This window comes from Moschus berezovskii, chromosome 22, assembly GCF_049115385.1.
Source record: "Moschus berezovskii isolate FMDL1 chromosome 22, NW_MosBer_1.0, whole genome shotgun sequence".
Lineage (NCBI taxonomy): Eukaryota > Metazoa > Chordata > Mammalia > Artiodactyla > Moschidae > Moschus > Moschus berezovskii.
The window spans coordinates 34,423,226-34,446,547 of record NC_142481.1 but is presented as its reverse complement, the minus strand read 5'-3'; positions in this window follow the sequence as shown (position 1 = coordinate 34,446,547).

Below are 23,322 nucleotides of genomic sequence, written 5' to 3'. Positions count from 1 at the left end.
CAAATGAAAAATCCACCTCTAAGCCTGGTTTCTTCTTGTCTTTTCTTATTTGAATATCTGATCAGTGACAGAATTTTGTCTTTTTTGTCTCATTATCTCCCAGTTTTCTCTTCTCCTTTTGCAAGTTGATGACTTTATTCAATTCTGGTATGAACCATATCCCTTATCTTCCTTTTAACAATTTTAAAACTATCCATTTCATTATAGAGGGTAGGACAAATTGAGAATAGCATTGACATATGGACACTAAATGGGCTTCCCTGGAGGCTCAGATGGTAAAGAATCTGCCTGCAATATGGGAGACCTGGGTTTGATCCCTCCTGGGTCGGGAAGATCCCCGAAGAAGGGAATAGCAACCCACTCCAGTTTTCTTGCCTGGAGAATACCATGGACAGAGGAGCCTGACAGGCTTCAGTCCATGGGGTTGCAAAGAGTGAGACATGACTGAGAGACTAACACTTTCACTTCACTTCTCATATGTGAAAGATACAGTTGCTGGGAAGCTGCAGAGGGAACACAACTTGGTGCCCTGTAATAATCTAGACGACTGGGCTGAGGCAGTGGGAAGGATGCTTAAGAGGGAGGGAATATATGTAAATATATAGCTGATTTATTTTGCTCTATAGTGGAAACTAGTACAACTTTGTAAAGCAATTGTACTGTAATTTAAAAAAACAAAAAAATCTCCACTCCATTACAGACATTTCTGTCAAATCTTCCTTTCTGGAAAACATACTGTATTTTACCCCTCTGTTTCTTAGTGTCAGTCAATGACTCCCCATTGTCTGCAATCTGAATATATTGCCTAAGAAAGAAAGTCTTTACTGTTTTTCTTTCTACCTTCTTGATGAACCTCACCTCCAAGTTTTCTCCATCTTTCTAGACTCATAACTGGTGCTCCAGCCACATTACACCGACTCTTCCACCTCTGGACTTTTGTATCTACTGTTTCTTTGCCTGGAAAAGTTTTCCACCATTTGTTCACTTGGCAAAGTTTTGTTCTTCATCTCAACATAAATTCAGTCTCCACTCTATGATTCAGAAAATTTGGCTACTTTTCTTTGTACCTACTGCATATTCTACTTATACTCATGAAAATATGTTTGCCTTTATCCCCACCAGGACATAAATACTATGAGTAAATGGGGTATTTTTTAATAATTTCTTTAGTCTTAGAAGCTAACATGGCCTTAAAAGAAAATTTTCCAAGATGCACACAGATAGAAAATTAGAAAAATTCCCATTGAATGAGGTATTTACACAGGTGAAAACTTTGAAGAGAGCTACTGTGACTTCCTTTTTTTTTTTATTTTTTTACTGTGACTTCTGATTTGAGGTGTGAACCACAAGCTACTTTTTATGGAGTAGTATATTTTATTTGAAGAATAATTTTCCTTTAATGTGATGAGTTCCATGTCTGTAGGGGTAATGATCAAGTAGACACTTGTTGAGCATTCTGTAGAGTTGATAGATGTCTTTTCTAGTATATTAAAAATTCAGTAGTTTTACAAAAGATTATGTTTGATGATACATAGATGAGAGAATTTATGCATTTTTTTGTGCAATTGCTTTATTTTATGACAAGCAATATTGGGTTTTTCTCTTATTTGAGTAATTTAAAATTTCCTTTTCATATTAATATATTTTAATATAAAAGCAAATCAATAAATTATAAATTAGTAAGGCTGCAGGTAGTTTGAGGATATAGAAAAACAAAGATTATACAAGAGGTATAGGTTTGAATCACAGTGTGTCACAAATCAAATGAAAAACACAAAAAGCTGACTTTTGAAGATACTTAAACTGTTCTGTAATTCTAAACTTCTTCCTTTTTTTAATAGAAAGTTTAACACCCCATTTTAGAGGTAGAAATCCAATGTCAATATGAATATTAAGATCCCCAGGATACTTGGGTAAACTCTTAGTTTCTAACATCTTTCATTTGAATGGCTAATACCTACATTAAGACAATTTGTCTTAGGCCCTTACTGATTCAATTAATATTTAGTAAGAAAGAAGAAGAAACAATTATTTTTTTGATGATTTTCCTATTGTTGAGTTATTTCTGTGCCTAGGAATATAAATACTCTTGGAATAGGTTGCATATATATGGAAATGCATGTGAAAGATTCTGTGTGTGTGCATGTGTGTACATATTTATTTGAAAAGTAATCTTGCAGCAGTTGTCATAGCAACATGGCATTGTTTCCCAAAGACCAAAGTGAATAAGTACTTTTCACATGACATACGCAATTGTTTTGACACTGACATTTCCCCCTAAAGCAAGACCTTTAATCAATAAAAGGTTTCAGTGTCAGGGAAAAGAGTTTCATGATTTTTGCACTTTTGAGGTATGAGCCCCTCTCCACAAAAGCACTTGATTATACTTCCAAAGTATGGCAAAATGTGGTCCACTGGAGAAGGGAATGGCAGATGATGACTCCAGAAAGAATGAACAGATGGCGCTAAAGCAAAAACAGCACCCAGTTGTGGATGTGAGTGGCGGTCTAGGTAAAATCTGATGCTGTGAGGAAAAATATTGCATAGCAACCTGCAAAGTTAGGTACATGAATCAAAGTAAATGGAAACTGGTCAAACAGGAGACGGCAAGAGTGAACATCAACACTTTAGGAATCCGAACTAAAATGGAGCAGAATGGATGAATTTAATTCAGGTGACTGCTATATCCATTACCGTGGGCAAGAATCCCTTAGAAGAAATGGAGTAGCCCTCACAGTCAACAAAAGAGTCTGAAATGCAGTACTAGGGTGCAGTCTAAAACAACAACAGAATGATCTCTGATCAATTCCAAGGCAAATGATTCAATATCACAGTTATCCAAGTCTATGCCCCAACCTCTAATGCTGAAGAAGCTGAAGTTGAATGGTTCTATGAAGGCCTACAAGACCTTCTAGAACTAAGACCAAAAAAAGATGTCCTTTTCGTTATATGGGTCTGGAATTCAAAAGTAGGAAGTCAAGAGATACCTGGAGTAACAGGCAATTTTGGCCTTGAAGTACAAAATAAAGCAGGGCAAAGGCTAACAGAGTTTTACCAAGAGGACATACTGGACACAGCAAACACCCACTTCCATCAACACAAGAGATGACTCTACACGTGGACATCACCAGATGGTCAATGCTAAAATCAGATTGATTATATTCTTTGCAGTCAAAGGTGGAGAAGCTCTATACACTCGGCAAAAACAAGACTGGGAGCTGACTGTGACTCAGATCATGAACTCCTTATTGCAAAATTCAAACTTAAATTGAGGAAATTAGGGAATACCACTAGATCATTCGTGTATGACCTAAATCAAATCCCTTATGATTATACAGGGGAAGTGACAAATAGGTCAAGGGATTAGATCGGAGTGCCTGAAGAGCTATGGACAGAGGTTCATAACACTGTACGGGAGGCAATGATCAAGACTATCCCTAAGGAAAAGAAATGCAAAAAGGAAAAGGCCTTCTGTCTGAGGAGGGCTTACAAATAGCTGAGAAAAGAAGAGAAGCTAAAGGCAGAGGGAAAATCAAAAGCTATACCTATCTGAATGCACGGTTCCAAAGAATAGCAAGGAAAGATAAGAAAGCCTTCCTCGTTGATCAATGCAAGGAAATAGAGGAAATCAGTAGAATGGAAAACACTAGCGATCTCTTCAAGAAAATTAGAGATGCCAAGGGAACATTTCATGAAAAGATTGGCACAATAAAAGACAGTAATGGTATGGACCTAACAGAAGCAGAAGACATTAAGAAATGGTGGCAAGAATACACAGAAGAACTATGCAAAGAAAGATTCTCATGACCCAGATAGCCACGATGATGTCAACACTCATCTAGAGCCAGATACCCTGGAATGTGAAGTCTAGTGGGCCTTAGGAAGCATCACTATGAACAAAGCTAGTGGAGGTGATTGAAATTCCAGTTGAGCTATTTCAAATCCTAAAAGATGATACTGTGAAATGTATTCAATATGCCAGCAAATTTGGAAAACTCAGCAGTGGCCACAGGACTTGAAAAAATCAGTTTTCATTTCAATCTCAAAGAAAGAGAATTCCAAAGAATGTTCAAACTACTGCACAATTGCACTCGTCTCACATACTAGCAAAGTAATGCTCAAAATTCTCCAAGCCACACTTTAACATTACGTGAACCATGAACTTCCAGATGTTCAAGCTGGATTTAGAAAAGGGAGAAGAACCAGAGATCAAATTGCCAACATCTGTTGGATCATAGAAAAAGCAAGAAAATTCCAGAAAAACATCTACTTCTGCCTTATTGATTACATCAAAGCCTTTGACTGTGTAGATCACAACAAACTGGATAATTCTTCAAGAGTAGGGAATACCAGACCACCTGACCTGCCTCCTGAGAAATCTGTATGCAGTACAAGAACCAACATTTGGGAACAGACATGGAAAAACAGACTGGTTCCCAATTGGGAAAGGAGTATGTCAAGGCTGTATATTGTCACCCTGCTTATTTACCTGTATGCAGAGTATATCATGCAAAATGCCAGACTGGATGAAGTACACGCTGCAATCAAGATTGCTGGGAGAAATACCAATAACGTCAGATACGCAGATGACACCACCCTTATGGCAGAAGCAAAGAGGAACTAAAGAGCCTGTTGATGAAAGTGAAAGAGGGGAGTGAAAAATCTGGCTTAAAACTCAACATTCAAAAAATGAAGATAATGGCATCTGGTCCCATCATTTCATGGTAAAACGATGGGGAAACAATGGAAACAGTGACAGGCTTTATTTCCTTGGGCTCCAAAATCTCTGTAGATGGTGACTGCAGCCATGAAATTAAAAGACATCTGCCCCTCGGAAGAAAAGTTATGACCAACCTAGATAGCATATTAAAAAGCAGACTTGCTACTTTGCCGACAAAGGTCCATCTAGTCAAAGCTATGGTTTTTCCAGTAGTCATGTATGGATGTGAGAGTTGGACTATAAAGAAAGCTGAGCAAAGAAGAATTGATGCTTTTGAACTGTGGTGTTGGAGAAGACTCTTGAGAGTCCCTTGGATAGCAAGGAGATCCAACCAGTCCATCCTAAAGGAAATCAGTCCTGAATATTCATTGGAAGGACTGATACTGAAGCACTAATACTTTGACCACCTGATACGAAGAAGTGACTCATTGGAAAAGACCCTGATGCTGGGAAAGATTGAAGGCAGGAGGGGAAGAGGATAGCAGAGAATGAGATGGTTGGACGGCATCACATACTCGGTGGACATGAGTTTGAGCAACCTCTGGGAGTTGGTGATAGACATCATGCCAGGCTTCTCTGTCCATCACCACGAATTATGGGATATATGTTTCAGTTCAGTTCAGTTGCTCAGTCCTTCCAACTCTTTGCGACCCACCCCATGTACTGCAGCATGCCAGGTTTCCTGTCCATCACCAACTCCCGGAGCTTGCTCAAACTCAGGTCCACTGAATCAGTGTGCCATCCAACCATCTCATCTTCTGTTCCCTTCTCCTCCTGTGACTGAACTGATACTCCAAAGAAGAGAATTCTGTAGCTAAATATGCCTCTGCTACTTAAATTCTAAAGAAAAAAAAAAAAATCTTTTGACAAATGAGGTCAATAAGGTCATAGTAACTCATTCTTTAAATCTTTGATATTTTCATGGATCTTTATATGGAATTGCCAATCAAAGGATAGCTACTACTCTTTATACCTCTCCTTTTCTCCTTTGACTTATAAGTCACTTAGATTATCAAAACATCGATATGGGACAAATTAAAATATGGAAACAAATGATATCAAAATTGTGTTTTAAAAAACAAAAAGCATCTTTATTTCCTAAAAACAACAGAAAGTTGCAAAAGAATCATTTTCCTCTTAGTTTACTTTTCAATATAATATACATTTTAATCTAATTTTTAATTTTTTCCTAGAATCTTTATGCAGTTTAGAAAACACCATTTCTTTACCTCAAGCACTTTACTAATGAATTAATAAATTAATTTGTGTGATATGTGTCCTAATCTGATAGTTATTTGAACGCTGCTGCCTCTTTTTTTTTTTTTTTTCAGTGACTGAAAAAGAGTGCGTCAAGGCTGTATATTGTCACCTTGCTTATTTAACTTATATGCAGAGTACATCATGAGGAACGCTGGGCTGGAAGAAGCACAAGCTGAAATCAAGATTGCTGGGAGAAATATCAATAATCTCAGATATGCAGATGACACTACCCTTATGGCAGAAAGTGAAGAGGAACTCAAAAGCCTCTTGATGAAAGTGAAAGAGGAGAGTGAAAAGGTTGGCTTGAAGCTCAACATTCAGAAAACAAAGATCATGGCATCTGGTCCCATCACTTCATGGGAAATAGATGGAAAAACAGTGGAAACAGTGTCAGACTTTATTTTTTGGGCTCCAAAATCACTGATTGCAGCCATGAAATTAAAAGATACTTACTCCTTGGAAGGAAAGTTATGACCAACCTTGATAATATATTAAATAATATATTAAAAAGCAGAGACATTACTTTGCCAACAAAGGTCCATCTAGTCAAGGCTATGGTTTTTCCCGTGGTCATGTATGGATGTGAGAGTTGGACTGTGAAGAAAGCTGAGCGCCGAAGAATTGATGCTTTTGAACTGTGGTGTTGGAGAAGACTCTTGAGAGTCCCTTGTACCGCAAGGAGATCTAACCAGTCCATTCTAAGGGAGATCGATCCTGGGTGTTCATTGGAAGGACTGATGCTAAAGCTGAAACTGCAATACTTTGGCCACCTCATGCGACGAGTTGATTCACTGGAAAAGACCCTGATGCTGGGAAAGGTTGGGGGCGGGAGGAGAAGGGGACGACAGAGAATGAGATGGCTGGATGGCATCACTGACTCTGTGGACATGAGTTTGAGTGAACTCCGGGAGTTGGTGATAGACAGGGAGGCCTGTGATTCGTGGGGTCGGGGAGAGTCGGACACGACTGAGCGACTGAACTGAACTGAACTGAATTGCTATTTGTGCACTCTAAAGCATTTTTTAGGGAGTTTAGCTAGCTGTTGTAAATTAAACTATGAGGCCATGTCCTCTTAATTGAAGTGAGAGAGCAAATAATTGACCTAAACTTAAATACTTCACATGCAAGTAAGGACATCCTAGTCTGGCAACATAGAAAAAGTAGCCCTCCATCAGTATACAGCTTATAGAAAGCTTAGAAAGGAATACATAAATATGGGCCATATGGATAGTATTTAGTTTACTTCCCCTGAAAAATAGCACAACCTCTTATGTATACATTATAATATTGACATAGAATTGAATTCAGTTCAGTTCATTTGCTCAGTAGTTTCTGACTCTGAGACCCCATGGGCTGCAGGATAGAATAGAATAGTCATAGAATAGTAGGATATTTATCTACTTATTGATTTCTCTTCTCTGAGCTAATAATAACCATTGGTAACTACTTGATATTTTCATGGATCTTTATATGGAATTGCCAATCAAATGATAGCTACTACTCTTTATAATACCTCTCCTTTTCTCCTTTGACTTATAAGTCACTTAGATTATCAAAATATATTTTGTAGTTGTTTGCCCTAATAAAACCCCAAAGTTTTGCTGAAAGCAAATTATAAGTTTATGGGCAGAAAACTTTCAATTAAAAGTGCCATTTCAAAGTGTAACTGCTATAATTATTTATATATTTTGAGTACTCAGCATGGGTCTATTGATAACTCTGAAAGTATATCTATTTAAATAGTGATCCTGGGCCTTTAGAGTGCTTGATAAACAAAGCAGTTGTATTGCTATTTTGTTAAAGTGTTGTTAATTTCAGTTGACTATTTCAGTTTCTATTCAAGATGAAACTCGTCATACTCTAGAGCATTACTTTTCCTGTTTGCTTCCTTACCTTCCTTCTTTCCTTCCTTCCTCCTTCCCTATCTACATCCCTCATTACCTATCTATCTCCCTTTCCATTTTTCTTTCTTTTTAATTAACTCGACTAGTACAACTCAAAATACACTTCAGGGACCAATTTTATTTTGTTGTCATTTAGTCTCTAAGTCGTGTCCAACTCTTCTGTGACCCTGTGGGCTATAGCCCACCAGGCTCCTCTGTCCATGGGATTTCCCAGGCAAGAACGCTGGAATGAGTAGCCTTTACCTTCTCCAGGGGATCTTAACAACCCAGGGTTCAAACCTACATTTCCTGCTTTGGGAGGAGGATTCTTTACAACTGAGCCACTACTACATAAATTCTTTGTTGTCAGAATTCAGTGAATTAAGTACACAAATGAGAGTAAGAGTTTAGAAACTTCCAGAGCAATTTGACATTGCTGTGACACCTTGGGAAGTGGTCAATGGTCTACATTTTCTTTTGTCACTTGGGCTTTAGTTGCTGTATATAAGAAAGCTTTGTCTAAGTGAAAGTCAAGAAGAATCACTCCTAAGCTTTCTTCTAAGTGTTGCATAGTTTTAGGTTAGTTTTAGATCTTACACTTAGGGCAGTCATCCAGTTTGAAATAATTTCTCTGTAGAGTCTGAGTAAGAGGTCCAATTTTATTCTTACACAAGTGGATAAACAGCTATGGCAGCACCATTTGTTGAAAAGATCGTTATTTCCTTGTTTGAATGATTTTGGCTCCTTTGTCAAAAATCAGTTGGCTATAGGTGTATGGGTTCATTTCTGGACTCTCAATTCTATCCCATAATATGTGTTTCTGTCCTAATTCTAGTAGTACAATGTATTGATTACTGTTGTCTTACAGTAAATTAGGAAACTGGAAAGTGTGAGTCCTCCAACTTTGTTCTTTTTCAAGATTATGTTCTCTGTTATGGGTCTCTTGAATTTCTGGATGAGATTAAGGTTCATCTTGTCAGGTTATGCAAAAAAAAAAACTGAAATTTTGCTGTGGATGTTGAGTTTGATACATTTGGGAAATACTGTCCAACTGTATTAAGTCTTCTGATTGATAAACATAAGATGTCTTTTCCATTTACTGTAGCCTTTACTGTCTTTCAATAATGTTTTGTAGTTTCAGTGTACAAATCTTTGTTTTGTTAAGGGTATTTCTGTGTATTTCTTTCTGATGCTGTTGTAAATGAAATTGTTTCGTTAATTTTGTTTTGGATGGTTCATTGATAATGTATAAAAATATATTTGATATTTTTATATTTATTTGTATCCTGCAAATTTTCAAGAAAATTAGAGATACCAAGTGAATATTTAATGTAGAGATGGGCACAATAAAGGACAGAAATGGTATGAACCTAACAGAAGCAGAAGACATTAAGAAGAGGTGGCAAGAATACACAAGAGCTATACAAAAAACATCTTCATGACCTAGATAATCATGATAGTATGATCACTTACCTAGAGCCAGACATCCTGGAATGCGAAGTCAAATGGACCTTAGGAAGCAACACTACAAACAAAGCTCATGGAGGTGGAATTCCGGTTGAGATATTTCAAATCCTAAAAGATTGCTGGGAGAAATATCAATAACCTCAGATATGCAGATGACATAATCCTGATGGCAGAAAGTGAAGAAGAAATAAAGAACTTCTTGAAGAAAGTGAAAGAGGAGAGTGAAAAAGCTGACTTACACTCAACATTCAGAAAATAAGATCATAGAATCTGGTCCCATCACTTCATGAGAAATAGATGGGGAAACAGTGGCAGACTTTATTTATTTATTTGCCTCCAAAAGCATTGCAGATGGCGACAGCAGCCATGGAATTAAAAGGCACTTACTCTTTGGAAGAAACGTTATGACCAACGTAGATGGCATTTTAAAAAGCAGAGATGTTACTTTGCTGACAAAGGTCCATCCAGTCAAAGCTATGGTTTTTCCAGGAGTCATGTATGCATGTGATAGTTGGACTTAAAGAAAGCTGAGTACCAAAAAACTGATGCTTTTGAACTGCAGTGTTGGAAAAGACCTGAGAGCCCCTTGGACTGCAAGGAGATCCAACCAATCAATCCTGAAGGAAATCAGTCCTGGACTGATTCTTTTGTAAAGACCCTGATGCTGGGAAAGATTGAAGGTGGGAGGAGAAGGGGAGGACAGAGGATGAGATGGTTGGGTGGCATCACTGACTCAATGGATATGAGTTTTAATAAACACTGGGAGCTGGAGATAGACACAGAGGCCTGGCGTGCTGCAGTCCATGGGGTCGCAAAGAGTCAGATATGACTGAACAATTGAAATGAACTGAACTGATGCTGCAAATTTGCTAAACTTTTTAGTTTTAATAGGTCTCCCCACCACACACCTATACACCTTTTATGGTGGATTTCTTAGGAATTTTTAGACACAAGAAAGCTCCAGAAAAACCAGACCTGCCTCTTGAGAAACCTGTATGCAGGTCAGGAAGCAACAGTTAGAAATGGACATGGAACAACAGACTGGTTCCAAATAGGAAAAGTAGTACGTCAAGGCTGCATATTGTCATCCTGCTTATTTAACTTATATGCAGAGTACAAAATGAGGAACGCTGGGCTGGAAAAAGCACAAGCTGGAATCAAGATTGCCGGGAGAAATATCAATAACCTCAGATATTCAGATGATACCACCCTTATGGCAGAAAGTGAAGAAGAACTAAAGAGCCTCTTGATGAAAGTGAAAGAGGAGAGTGAAAAAGTTGGCTTAAAGCTCAATATTCAGAAAACTAAGATTATGGGATCCAGAAAATAGACAGGGAAACAGTGGAAACAGGTGCTGACTTTATTTTTCTGGGCTCCAAAATCACTGCAGATGGTGACTGCAGCCATGAAATTAAAAGACGCTTACTCCTTGGAAGGAAAGTTATGACCAATCTAGATAGCATATTAAAAAGCAGAGACATTACTTTGTCAACAAAAGTCCGTCTAGTCAAGGCTATGGTTTTTCTGGTGGTCATGTATGGATGTGAGAGTTGGACTATAAAGAAAGCTGAGCACTGAAGAATTGATGCTTTTGAACTGTGGTGTTGGAGAGGACTCTTGAGAGTCCCTTGGACTGCAAAGAGATCCAACCAGTCCATCCTAAAGGAGACCACTCCTGGGTGTTCATTGGTAGGACTGATGCTGAAGCTGAAACTCTTATACTTTGGCCACATGATGGGAAGAGCTGACTCACTGGAAAAGACCCTGATGCTGGGAAAGATTGAGGGCAAGAGCAGAATTGGACGATAGACAATGGGATTGTTGGATGGCATCACCGACTCAATGGACATGGTTTTGGGTGGACTCCGGGAGTTGGTGATGGACAGGGAGGCCTGGCGTGCTGAGATTCATGGGGTCACAAAGAGTCAGACATGACTGAGTGACTGAAATGAACTGAACTATAGACACAAGATCTGCCATCTGAATATGGAATAGATTTTCTTTTCCTTTCCATTTTGCCTATCTTTTCTTTTTATTTTGCCTCTTTGCTCTGGTCTGAATCTCCAGTAGCAAAATGTTGAGTGAAGCAGTGAAATTAGACATGCTTATTTTGTTCCTAACATATAGGAAAGCTTTGTGTTTCATATCTTTTCCCCAATATGATTTATTGATGGGTGTTTTAGAGATAATCTTTATGGGTTGAAAATGTTCTCTTCTCTTCTTAATTTGTTGATTTTGGTTTGTATGAATCATGAAAGGGTATATAATTTTTCCAAATGATCCTTTTGAATTTGTTGATTGAGTTATTTAGTTTTTGTCCATTATTCTATTAATATCATGTGCCATATTGATTGGTGTTCATACATTGAATACATTTTTTTGTGAATTCCTGAAATAAGTCCCTCTTAGTAATATGTGTAATGCTTTTTTATGTATTTCTTGCTTTAGTTTCTTAGTATGTTGCTGGTGATTTTTGCATCTATATTTGTAAGAATAATTGCATTGGACTTTTCTTGAGATGTCTTTATCTGATTTTGGCATTAGCTTAGTACTGAATTTTCTAGACTGAGTGGGGATATTTTTCTTCCTCTTCTGTTTTGGGAAAAGTTTCTGAAGGGTTGTTAATTCTTTTTTTTTTTTTTTAAGAAATATTTGATAGAATTCACAAGTAAAGACCTCTGATTCTGGGTTTTTCTCTGTGAGAAGAATTAAAATTACCAATTCATTCTTGCTTGGTGTAAGATTATATAGTGTTTTTCACTTGAGTCAGTATTGGTAGTTTACATCCCTAGAAATTTTGCATTTCACCTAAGCTATCTAATTTGTTGGTATATACCTGTTCATAATATCCCTTATAATCTCTTTCCATCAACCTTCAGTGGTAATGCTCTTTCTTTAAATTGTTACTCTTTGCTGCAATAGATGTTTCTCTTATCCTAGCTTCATAATTCAACACTGTCTATCCACAATTTCCTGATAGATACTGAATCACATCTTCCCCCATTATAAGACCAATAATGAACTCATGCGCTTGCTTGGTCACTTCAGTCATGTCCAGTTCTTTGTAATCCTATGGACTATAGCATGCCAGGCTTCTATGTTTATGGGATTCTCCAGGCAAAAATACTGAAGTGGGTTGCCATGCCCTGCTCCAGGGAATCTTCCCAACTCAGTGATCAAACCCATATGTCTTATGTCTCCTGCATTGACAGGTGGGTTCTTTATCACTTAGAGCCACCTGGGAAGCCCATAATGAGCTCAGCTTTATTAATAATTATACTTCTACTTCCTTAATTTCATCCTAATCTGCAATCATTTTGAATGACTTTTATCATGATATCTTCACCTCTGCCTTCCTTTATGCTGAAAGTTTCTGCACTTTCTTGTGGACTCTAATTTACTCTTTTGGAGGTAGGATGGTCAAATAAGTGAAAATCTCATCTTCTGGAATCCAAGTTCCACCATTTATTATTAATAGCTGTGTGATCTTTACTAGCTTACTGGATCTGCCTAAGCCCTAATATCTTCATTGATGTGTTGGTAAATTTTACTTAAGATAGTTATGATGAACAACTGTAAATTCATTTAAAGTCTTCAGCAAGATCATGAATATAGTAACCACTCAAAAGTACATTTTAGAAAAGACAGCACTATTTATTATTTTAAGTTTCTTTAGGAACTATTCCATGATCAACCATCTACCCTGAGTACCAACGTGTGCTTCTTTATTAGTTGATAGTCTCTCAGAAAATACTGTTAAATTTAAAAAAAAGCAAATATACTTACACATAAAGAAATAGAATTGTAACATCAAATGAACTCCCCCACTCCCTGACATGGGCTTTGGGTTACATTAAATTCACCTTTAAACTTTCAGAGCCACTTACAGATACCTATACAAATTAGTGATTTTCGTATCGTTTTCTATAAGCAGATTTTGTACTGCAGCTGAAGCTAAGTCACTTCAGTCGTGTCCGACTCTGTGCGACCCCACAGACAGAAGCCCACCAGGCTCCCCCATCCCTGGGATTCTCCAGGCAAGAACACCGGAGTGGGTTGCCATTTCCTTCTCCAATGTGTGAAAGTGAAACGTGAAAGTGAAGTCGCTCAGTCGTGTCTGACCCTTAGCGACCCCAGGGACTGCAGCCTACCAGGCTCCTCCATCCATGGGATTTTCTAGGCAAGAGTACTGGAGTGGCTTGCTATTGCCTTCTCCGAGATTTTGTACTAAACCAGGTAAAAAGAGATATCAAGCTCTTCTTATCCTATACATTTTATCTACAAATATACTTGAGTTCTACTGTAGAGACATTTTTACAAGTATTTTACTATTGTGATCTTGGAAATCAAAGATTTTCAAGCCCTTGATCGCCGAAGAATTGATGCTTTTGAACTGTGGTGTTAGAGAAGACTCTTGAGAGTCCCTTGGACTACAAGGAGATCCAACCAGTTCATCCTAAAGGAGATCAGTCCTGGGTGTTCATTGGAAGGACTGATGCTAAAGCTGAAACTCCAGTACTTTGGCCACCTCTTGCGAAGAGTTGACTCACTGGAAAAGAGTCTGATGCTGGGAGGGATTGGGGGCAGGAGGAGAAGGGGACAACAGAGAGTGAGATGGCTGGATGGCATCACCGACTCGATGGACATGAGTTTGAGTGAACTCCGGGAGTTCGTGATGGACAGGGAGGCCTGGCATGCTGTGATTCATGAGGTCACAAAGAGTCGGACCTGACTGAGTGACTGAACTGAAATGAAACGACATTTTCAAATATGTTCTTGAATTCAAATACACATCAGATAAGTGGCTCTAGTATATTGAGAATAGATATTTATGTGATTTCATGTTTTTAGTTTTTTGAGACAAAATGGAAAATCAAGTCAGAATGTCATATGGGTTAGTTGGATAAACTAAACATAAAATATATGTACTTGTTCAGTTCAGTTCAGTCGCTCAGTCGTGTCCGACTCTCCGCGACCCCACAAACCACAGCACGCCAGGCCTCCCTGTCCATCAACAACTCCTGGAGTTCACTCAAACTCAAGTCCACAGAGTCGGTGATGCCATCCAGCCATCTCATTCTCGGTTGTCCCCTTCTCCTCCCGCCCCCAACCCTTCCCAGCATCAGAGTCTTTTCCAGTGAGTCAACTCGTCGCATGAGGTGGCCAAAGTATTGCAGTTTCAGCTTTAGCATCAGTCCTTCCAATGAACACCCAGGATCGATCTCCCTTAGAATGGACTGGTTGGATCTCCTTGTGGTACAAGGGACTCTTCAAGAGTCTTCTCCAACACCACAGTTCAAAAGCATCAATTCTTCGATGATCAGCTTTCTTCACAGTCCAACTCTCACATCCATACATGACCACAGGAAAAACCATAGCCTTGACTAGATGGACCTTTGTTGGCAAAGTAATGTCTCTGCTTTTTAATATACTATCAAGGTTGGTCATAACTTTCCTTCCAAGGAGCAAGCGTCTTTTAATTTCATGGCTGCAATCAACATCTGCAGTGATTTTGGAGCCCAAAAAAATAAAGTCTGACATTGTTTCCACTGTTTTTCCATCTATTTCCCATGAAGTGATGGGACCAGATGCCATGATCTTTGTTTTCTGAATGTTGAGCTTCAAGCCAACCTTTTCACTCTCCTCTTTCACTTTCATCAAGAGGCTTTTGAGTTCCTCTTCACTTTCTGCCATAAGGGTAGTGTCATCTGCATATCTGAGGTTATTGATATTTCTCCCAGCAATCTTGATACCAGCCTGTGCTTCTTCCAGCCCGGCATTCCTCATGATGTACTCTGCATAGAAGTTAAATAAGCAAGGTGACAGTATACAGCCTTGACTTGTTAGATTGTAACTATTTTCTGTGCTGTGCTTTGTCACTCAGTCACGTCCAACTCTTCATGGACTGTAGCCCACCAGGCTCTTCTGTCCATGGGGATTCTCCAGGCAAGAATACTAGAGTGGGTTGTCATGCCCTCCTCCAAGGGATCTTCCCAACCCAGGGATTGAACCCACTTCTCCTACACTGCAGGTGGATTCTTTATCATCTAAGTCACCAGGGGAGCCTTATTTTCTGTAAGTCAACTAAAAATTGCTGAACTAGAAGGTAAAATTCATTAGTAACTAGAGAACTAAAACATGTATTTTACAAAAGTTGTTTTTTTTTAATTTGCTGAGAATATTTATTGTATGATACATTAGAATAGATGGTTAAGAAAAAATGAGAGTCTAAGTTTGGCACTGCTTTTTTAAAACATGTTTGACGTGTTTGCTGAGATAATAGGAAAATATAATAATGAATTCTAATGAGTAGTATTATCTTACTATATCAGTAAAATAATTATTTGTAAAAGTATTTACTGTGGTTAACAAATATTTGTTTTTGATGTTACTCTTCTGATAGGGGAATATTTATTGATTGCATTTATTCTGGGAAGAATTTTAATCACAGATCTACTGAAGAAGTATGTCAGAAAAGCTCTGATTTATCACTGGGTAATTGTCCTTCCATTATATTAATTTAGGATATTTATTTCCATTACAGTTTATGTCTTGTTTGACAGAAAATTGCACACTCTAAAAGGCATGTGGTTGTCATTGGTTCTATTTCCACATATATTCCAGTTATTCACCTCTTTTAGGTTTATAGCAGTAACACATTTTCCTATCCTTTTGATCATTTACATGATGACTTTGTCTGTTAATAAAATTCCAGCGAAAGCAATGTACGTTGCATCTGAATGAATGTATCAAGATTCTGTGGCATGAAATAATCTATACTCTTCCTTTTGTAGGACAGAGAAAACACATATATATATAAAGTTTTCTATGCAGGTTACAAATTATCACACAGTTATTGTATTAAAAAAAGCACACATTTGTTATCTCACAGTTTCTATGAGTCAGGAGTCTGAACTTGGCTTTACTGAGTTCTCTGCTTAGAATCTCAGTAGTCTACAATCAAGGTTTCAGCTGCACTGCATTCTCATGTGGAGGCTTGAGTGGGGGAGAATCCAGTTCCAAATTCAATTGCATTGTTGACTGAATGTATTTTCTTTGCATCTGTGGTACTGAAAGTCTAGGCTTCATGTTGGCTGTTGATTAGAAGTCATCTTCAGCTCCTAGAGGCTGACCACAGTCCTTTGTCATGGGATCTGTCCCAACAAGGACACATGCTGCCTCACACATCATAGAAATGTTCTTCTTGGTATACTAAAATTTCTTTGCAAATTAAACCTGTTAAGTGTCATACTGACAGCACTAAATTCAGTTGCCATACAACTGTACTGGGTAAGTCAGATTTGGCTATGATGCAATTAGTTACGTTGAGAGACTTGATGCAAAAGAGCCTGCAAAAGTCTTTGTGTGTACTAGAGAGTGCTGTTTATGATTTCAACAGTTCACTTACTGAGTCTGGCTTGTGTGGCTGCTAATGGACAAACACGCTAATCATATAGGAGAATTTTCATTTTTTACCATCAGGAATAATTATATTTACCCAGAATGTAGCTCTGTGCTGTTTTTTTGTTTCTTTGTTTGTTTTCCCATAATACCAACTGTAAATGTTATAGCTAATCTATATAATGTCAATGGTATGACTTGATTATACAGTGGAAGTGAGAGATAGATTTAAGGGACTAGATCTAATAGATAGAGTGCCTGATGAACTCTGGAAGGAGGTTCATGACATTGTACAGAGAAAGGGACCAAGACCATCCCTATGGAAAATAAATGCAAAAAAGCAAAGTGGCTGTCTGAGGAGGCCTTACAAATAGCTGTGAAAAGAAGAGAAGCTAAAAACAAAGCAAAAAAGGAAAGATATAAGCATCTGAATGCAGAGTTCCAAAGAATAGCAAGGAGAGATAAGAAAGCCTTCCTCAGCGATCAATGAAAAGAAATAGAGGAAAACAATAGAATAGGAAAAACAAGAGATCTCTTCAAGAAAATTAGAGATTCCAAGGGAACATTTCATGCAAAGATGAGCTCTATAAAGGACAGAAATGGTATGGACCTAACAGAAGCAGAAGATATTAAGAGGTGGCAAGAATACACAGAAGAACTGTACAAAAAAGATCTTCAAGACCAAGATAATCATGATGGCATGATCACTGACCTAGAGCCAGACATCTTGGAATGTGAAGTCAAGTGGGCATTAGAAAGCATCACTACGAACAAAGCTAGAGGAGGTGATGGAATTCCAATTGAGCTATTTCAAATCCTGAAAGATGATGATGTGAAAGTGCTGCACTCAATATGCCAGCAAATTTGGAAAACTCAGCAGTGGCCACAGGACTGGAAAAGGTCAGTCTTTATTCCAATCCCAAAGAAAGGCAATGCCAAAGAATGCTCAAACTATCACACAATTGCACTCATCTCACACGCTAGTAAAGTGATGCTCAAAATTCTCCAAGCCAGGCTTCAGCAATATGTGAACGATGAACTTCCAGATGTACAAGCAGGTTTTAGAAAAGGCAGAGGCACCAGAGATCAAATTGCAACATTTGCTGGATCATGGAGAAAGCAAGAGAGTTCCAGAAAAACATCTATTTCTGCTTCATTGACTATGCCAAAGCCTTTGACTGTGTCGATCACAATAAACTGTGGAACATTCTGAAAGAGATGGGAATCCCAGACCACCTGACCTGCCTCTTGAGAAATCTGTATGCAGGTCAGGAAGCAAAAGTTAGAACTGTACATGGAACAACAGACTGGTTCCAAATAGGAAAAGGAGTACGTCAAGGCTGTATATTGTCACCCTGCTTATTTAACTTATATGCAGAGTACATCATGAGGAACGCTGGGCTGGAAGAAGCACAAGCTGGAATCAAGATTGCCAGGAGAAATATCAATAACCTCAGATATGCAGATGACAACACCCTTATGGCAGAGAGTGAAGAGGAACTCAAAAGCCTCTTGATGAAAGTGAAAGAGGAGAGTGAAAAGGTTGGCTTGAAGCTCAACATTCAGAAAACAAAGATCATGGCATCTGGTCCCATCACTTCATGGGAAATAGATGGAAAAACAGTGGAAACAGTGCCAGATTTAATTTTTTGGGCTCCAAAATCACTGTGGATGCTGATTGCAGCCAGTAAATTAAAAGACGCTTACTCCTTGGAAGGAAAGTTATGACCAACCTAGATAGTATATAAAAAGCAGAGACATTACTTTGCCAACAAAGGTCCGTCGAGTCAAGGCTATGGTTTTTCGTGGTCATGTATGGATGTGAGAGTTGGACTGTGAAGAAAGCTGATCACCAAAGAATTGATGCTTTTGAACTGTGGTGTTGGAGAAGACTCTTGAGAGTCCCTTGGACTGCAAGGAGATCCAACCAGTCCATTCTAAAGGAGATCAATCCTGGTGTTCATTGGAGGGACTGATGCTAAAGCTGAAACTCCAATACTTTGGCCACCTCATGGGAAGAGTTGACTCACTGGAAAAGACTCTGATGCTGGGAGGGATTGGGGCCGGGAGGAGAAGGGGACGACAGAGAATGAGGTGGCTGTATGGCATCACCGACTCTATGGACATGAGTTTGAGTGAACTCCAGGAGTTGTTGATGGACAGGGAGTCCTGGCGTGCTGTGATTCATGGGTCACAAAGAGCCGGACACGACTGAGTGGCTGAACTGAACTGATGACTGTTAGAAATGATTTAGTGATTAATTTTTGACTGGCTTTGAATAAATTTACCTTCTTTATGTAGCACAAGCTTATCCAAGCTCCATCTTTATTAGTCACAGTCCTCTTCTACTTTATTGTTCATGTTTATTTTATTTTTTATATTATTTATTTTTATTGAAGTATAGACGATTTATAATGTTGTTCAGTTCAGTTCAGTCTCTCAGTCATGTCCGACTCTTTGTGACCCCATGAACCACAGCACGCCAGGTCTCCCTGTCCATCACCAACTCCCAGAGTCCACCTAACCCATGTCCATTGTGTCAGTGATGCTATTCAACCATCTCATCCTCTGTCGTCCCCTTCTCCTCCTGCCCTCAATCTTTCCCACCAGCAGGGTCTTTTCTAATGAGTCAGCTTTTCGCATCATGTAGCCAAAGTATTGGAGTTTCAGCTTCAGCATCAGTCCCTCCAATGAACAGCCAGGACTGATCTCCTTTAGAATGGACTGTTTGGATCTCCTTGCAGTCCAAGGGACATTTTGGATGTGAGAGTTGGATTATAAAGAAAGCTGAGCGCTGAAGAATTGATGCTTTTGAAATGTGGTGTTGGAGAAGACTCTTGAGAGTCCCTTGGACTGCAAGGAAATCCAATCAGTCCTCGTTGTTCTTGTTTATTTTAAAATAAATTTTATCTTACTGTGTTGAATAAATCTTTGCTATGAGAAGGAAGTAAGTCGGTTTAGAAAGAGTGACAAAGTACATAAATATATATATATATGATAGATTGTCAAGCTGGCAAGCATATGTAATAGCACTTGATAAACGTTTATTGAGTTATTAAGAAAAGTTAGACTTAGTCACAGCTACAGTGACAAAACAGAATAAGAACAAGTATTTGCGTATTGAGAAAAATATAGACCCTGGAAATAGACATAGATTTCAATTTCAGTTCTGCTCATAGTGAGTTAAGTTAATTTGGCATTTTTCTCTAAACTTTTTTATCTGTAAAATGAGAATATTTCTAATTTAAAGATGTGTTTGGAGAAAGGAATATACACACATACATATGGTAGTTAATATTACTGTCTGACAAGTACAAGATAATAAATGGCATATTTTGCCTCCAGATATTACCATAGTGAACTTGTTTAGTATAGTAGAAACATAGAACAAAATTTTGTACTTAAAACTACTTTGTATTTTTGAAGAATATCACAGCTCTATTTCAATTAAGTAGATGATTATTTATTTAATATTCTGGATTTTCTCATTGAAAAGAAAGTAGAAAAATTATTCCTGATTAAGAGATGCTTGCAGTTTCAATAAGAGGAGATATTATAAAAGAGATTTCATAGATTGTACAGACTATTAATGGCATATGATTATGTTTGATTTTTTAATACCAAAGAAAAATATATTAAGACTTAAAAAACAGCATTCCTAGATCATGGTTTAACTAAACACATTATACAAAAGTTTTCACACTAAAAAAGTTTTTCCTACTGTGTTTCTATCTTCCTTCCTTCTTCCCTCTCTCTGTTCCTTCCTTCCTTCTAGTAATAAAAAAAAAAAATTACTCATGAACATTTTAAAGAATAATTATACAACTTTATAGAAAATTTGGTACCCTAAAATCTCACCAACTCTGACTTATGTGTAATAGTTGGTCCTTCTCTCATTGTGCAAAGATTTAGAAGGGGAAAAGGTATATTCCCTCATCTCATTAAGTTTACATGGCCTAGAAATGAGGGGAGATAATGAGAGAGGCATAAAATAAATAGGCAAATAAACATATATCAAGTGGTAAGGAATGCTATTATGGAAAATAAAACAAGATAAGAGAGAGAAAGTAGTGGCAGAACCCAAGGTAAATGGCGGGTTAAATCACTAGACCCCTGCATAATCCTGTTGCCATCATGTTCTGTAATTCTGAGCAGAGCCTCATGGACTTTTCTGTGCTTCTAGCAGAGTCCTCTGTGCCTGGCTGACTCACTGGTGCAGTCTGGTTAAGAAACTAGGTTAGTGTTGCTTGGCATTGTCAAGACCAGCAGAAAAGTGGTGTCACTAAGGTCATACTAAGATTGATGGTACTTCGTGTCAGTTCTACTGAGTATGACGTTGGGTGACATAGTTACATATACTTTTGTCCATACCCTAAACTGTAACATCAGCTTCAGCTTTACACAGAAAAAAAGGTCACTAAAATTTATCCATTAGTTCTGCATCCCCTCTCAAGTCATCTGAATTGTTTTCATTCTTACCACTGATACCCTCTTTGAAAGCACTGCACTCACTCACTTGAAACACTGCCATAGCTCCTGAAACGATCTCATATTCAGCCTTGGTCCTCTCCAACAGTAGACAAAGAAATCGTATTTGAGTTTGCAAAATTTTAAATTACTTAAAATCCTCTAATGGTTTCCCACTTCCCTTCCATAAATAGGGGTAGAAAGTAGGGATCTGATCATGGAGGGACTTTCATATTGGATGCACCTTTCCCCACATCTCCCTCAGCCCCCATCGTCTTTTTTTTTTTTTTTAATTGGGGTATAGTTGCTTTACAGTGTTGTGTTTCTGCTGTACACTGAAGTGAATCAGTCACATATATACATATATCCACTCTCTTTTGAATACTCTCTCCCACCCACCCCCAAGCCCACTTATCACCACAGAGTACTGAGCCGATCCCTGTGCTACACAACAGGTTGCCACTAGCTGTCTATGTTACTCTGCATGGTAGTGTATGCATGGGAATACCAACTTCCCAATTCATCATCTTTAAGTCACACTTTGATTGTACTGAAATTACTTCAGTCCTCAGTCCTGATGTCTTTCTAGATGGAGAAATCAACATATACACACTTATGTTCTTAAATCATCCTAGAGATACCCTAATCCTTCTTCAAATCCCCTAACTACCTCTTCCACAACTATAAGTTATGTCCATCCTCTAATGTCCTTTTTCATCATGCATTTTATGATGCACTGTATGCATTTATGTATGTATTGCTTATGATGCATTGCTTTTTTTTTTTTTGGTTTTATTTTCTTTCCAACTAGACTGGGTTCTCATTGTGCTGGATTGATTTTGACGTGTGAATCATGCAATAAATACTGCACAAGTAATGGTCATTGTTAATGGTCGAATAAAAATTCTGTAAGTTCACTGCATTGACCAGTCATTTAGCTTAATTGACTCTGTTTTGCTTTGATGTCTATTCAACAGCAAATGGTATGTGTTTCCAACTAAGAAACTATGCAGTTGAATTTTTATTTCCTCTGTGAATTTGTGCCAAGGAGCTCAGGAGAGAGCCATGCTTTCACACAGCACCAATGAACAGTTGAAAATGAACTTCATCCCATGATAATAAGTTGACACTTTCTTATACTATCAAAAGTGTTCCTGCAATCTTGTGTGTTTGTTGCTGTGTATCACCACATTTCTTACTGAAGAAAAAGCTCAGGGTATTTAGCTAATAGTGTCATAGCCCTGTGGCAACATTTTTTGGTTGAAGCTAAATTTCTAAATTTAGTGTGAAAGAAGAATATCATGTAGAAGGCTTTTTCCATTTAGAAAAAATTTTTAAAAAAATAGTTCCTTCAGTATATTAAAAAACAAACATTGGATTTTGGGCAAATAATTTTGACAAATAAGATTTTGGAGATTTTCCAGAGTGATTTTAATGATGCTTAAAGTATACTTTCAAAGAAAATATCTCCTTTAAATAAATAACTTCTGAGACATAGGCATATCATATTAAATAAGCCCAGTACAACATTATCCTGTGAAGATGATAGTATATTGCATAAAATTTTTCAGATTTAATCTATTTGATAGATTGTTATCTGTGTGACTTCCCAGAGGAGTGCTTTAACTCAGAATATTAACACTGAAAGAATCTCTAAACAACTATTCAAACAATGCATATGCAAATGCTTTACAATTGTCTTAGACTGATAATCTTTTTACAGAGTTCAAAGTATAAGTTGATTCAGATAATACTTTCTTTTTAAAAATTATTTATTTATTTATTTTTGGTTGCAGTGGGTCTCCTTTGCTGCACACAGGCTTTCTCTAGTTGGGACAATCAGGGGCTATTCTTTCTTCCTTGGGTGCAAGAGCTTGTGATTGCAGTGACTTCTCTTGTTACAGAGCTCAGGCTCTAGGACACACAGGCTTAAAGAGCTGCAGCACACAGGCTCAGTGGCTGTGGCTCGCAGGCCCTAGGGCACTGGCTCAATAGTTGTGCTGCATGGTGCATGGGGTTAGTTGCTCTGTGGCAGGTGGTATCTCCCTGGACCAAGGGTCAAACCCACATCCCCTGCATTGGCAGGCAAATTCTTATCCACTGAGCCACCAGGGAAGTCTCAGA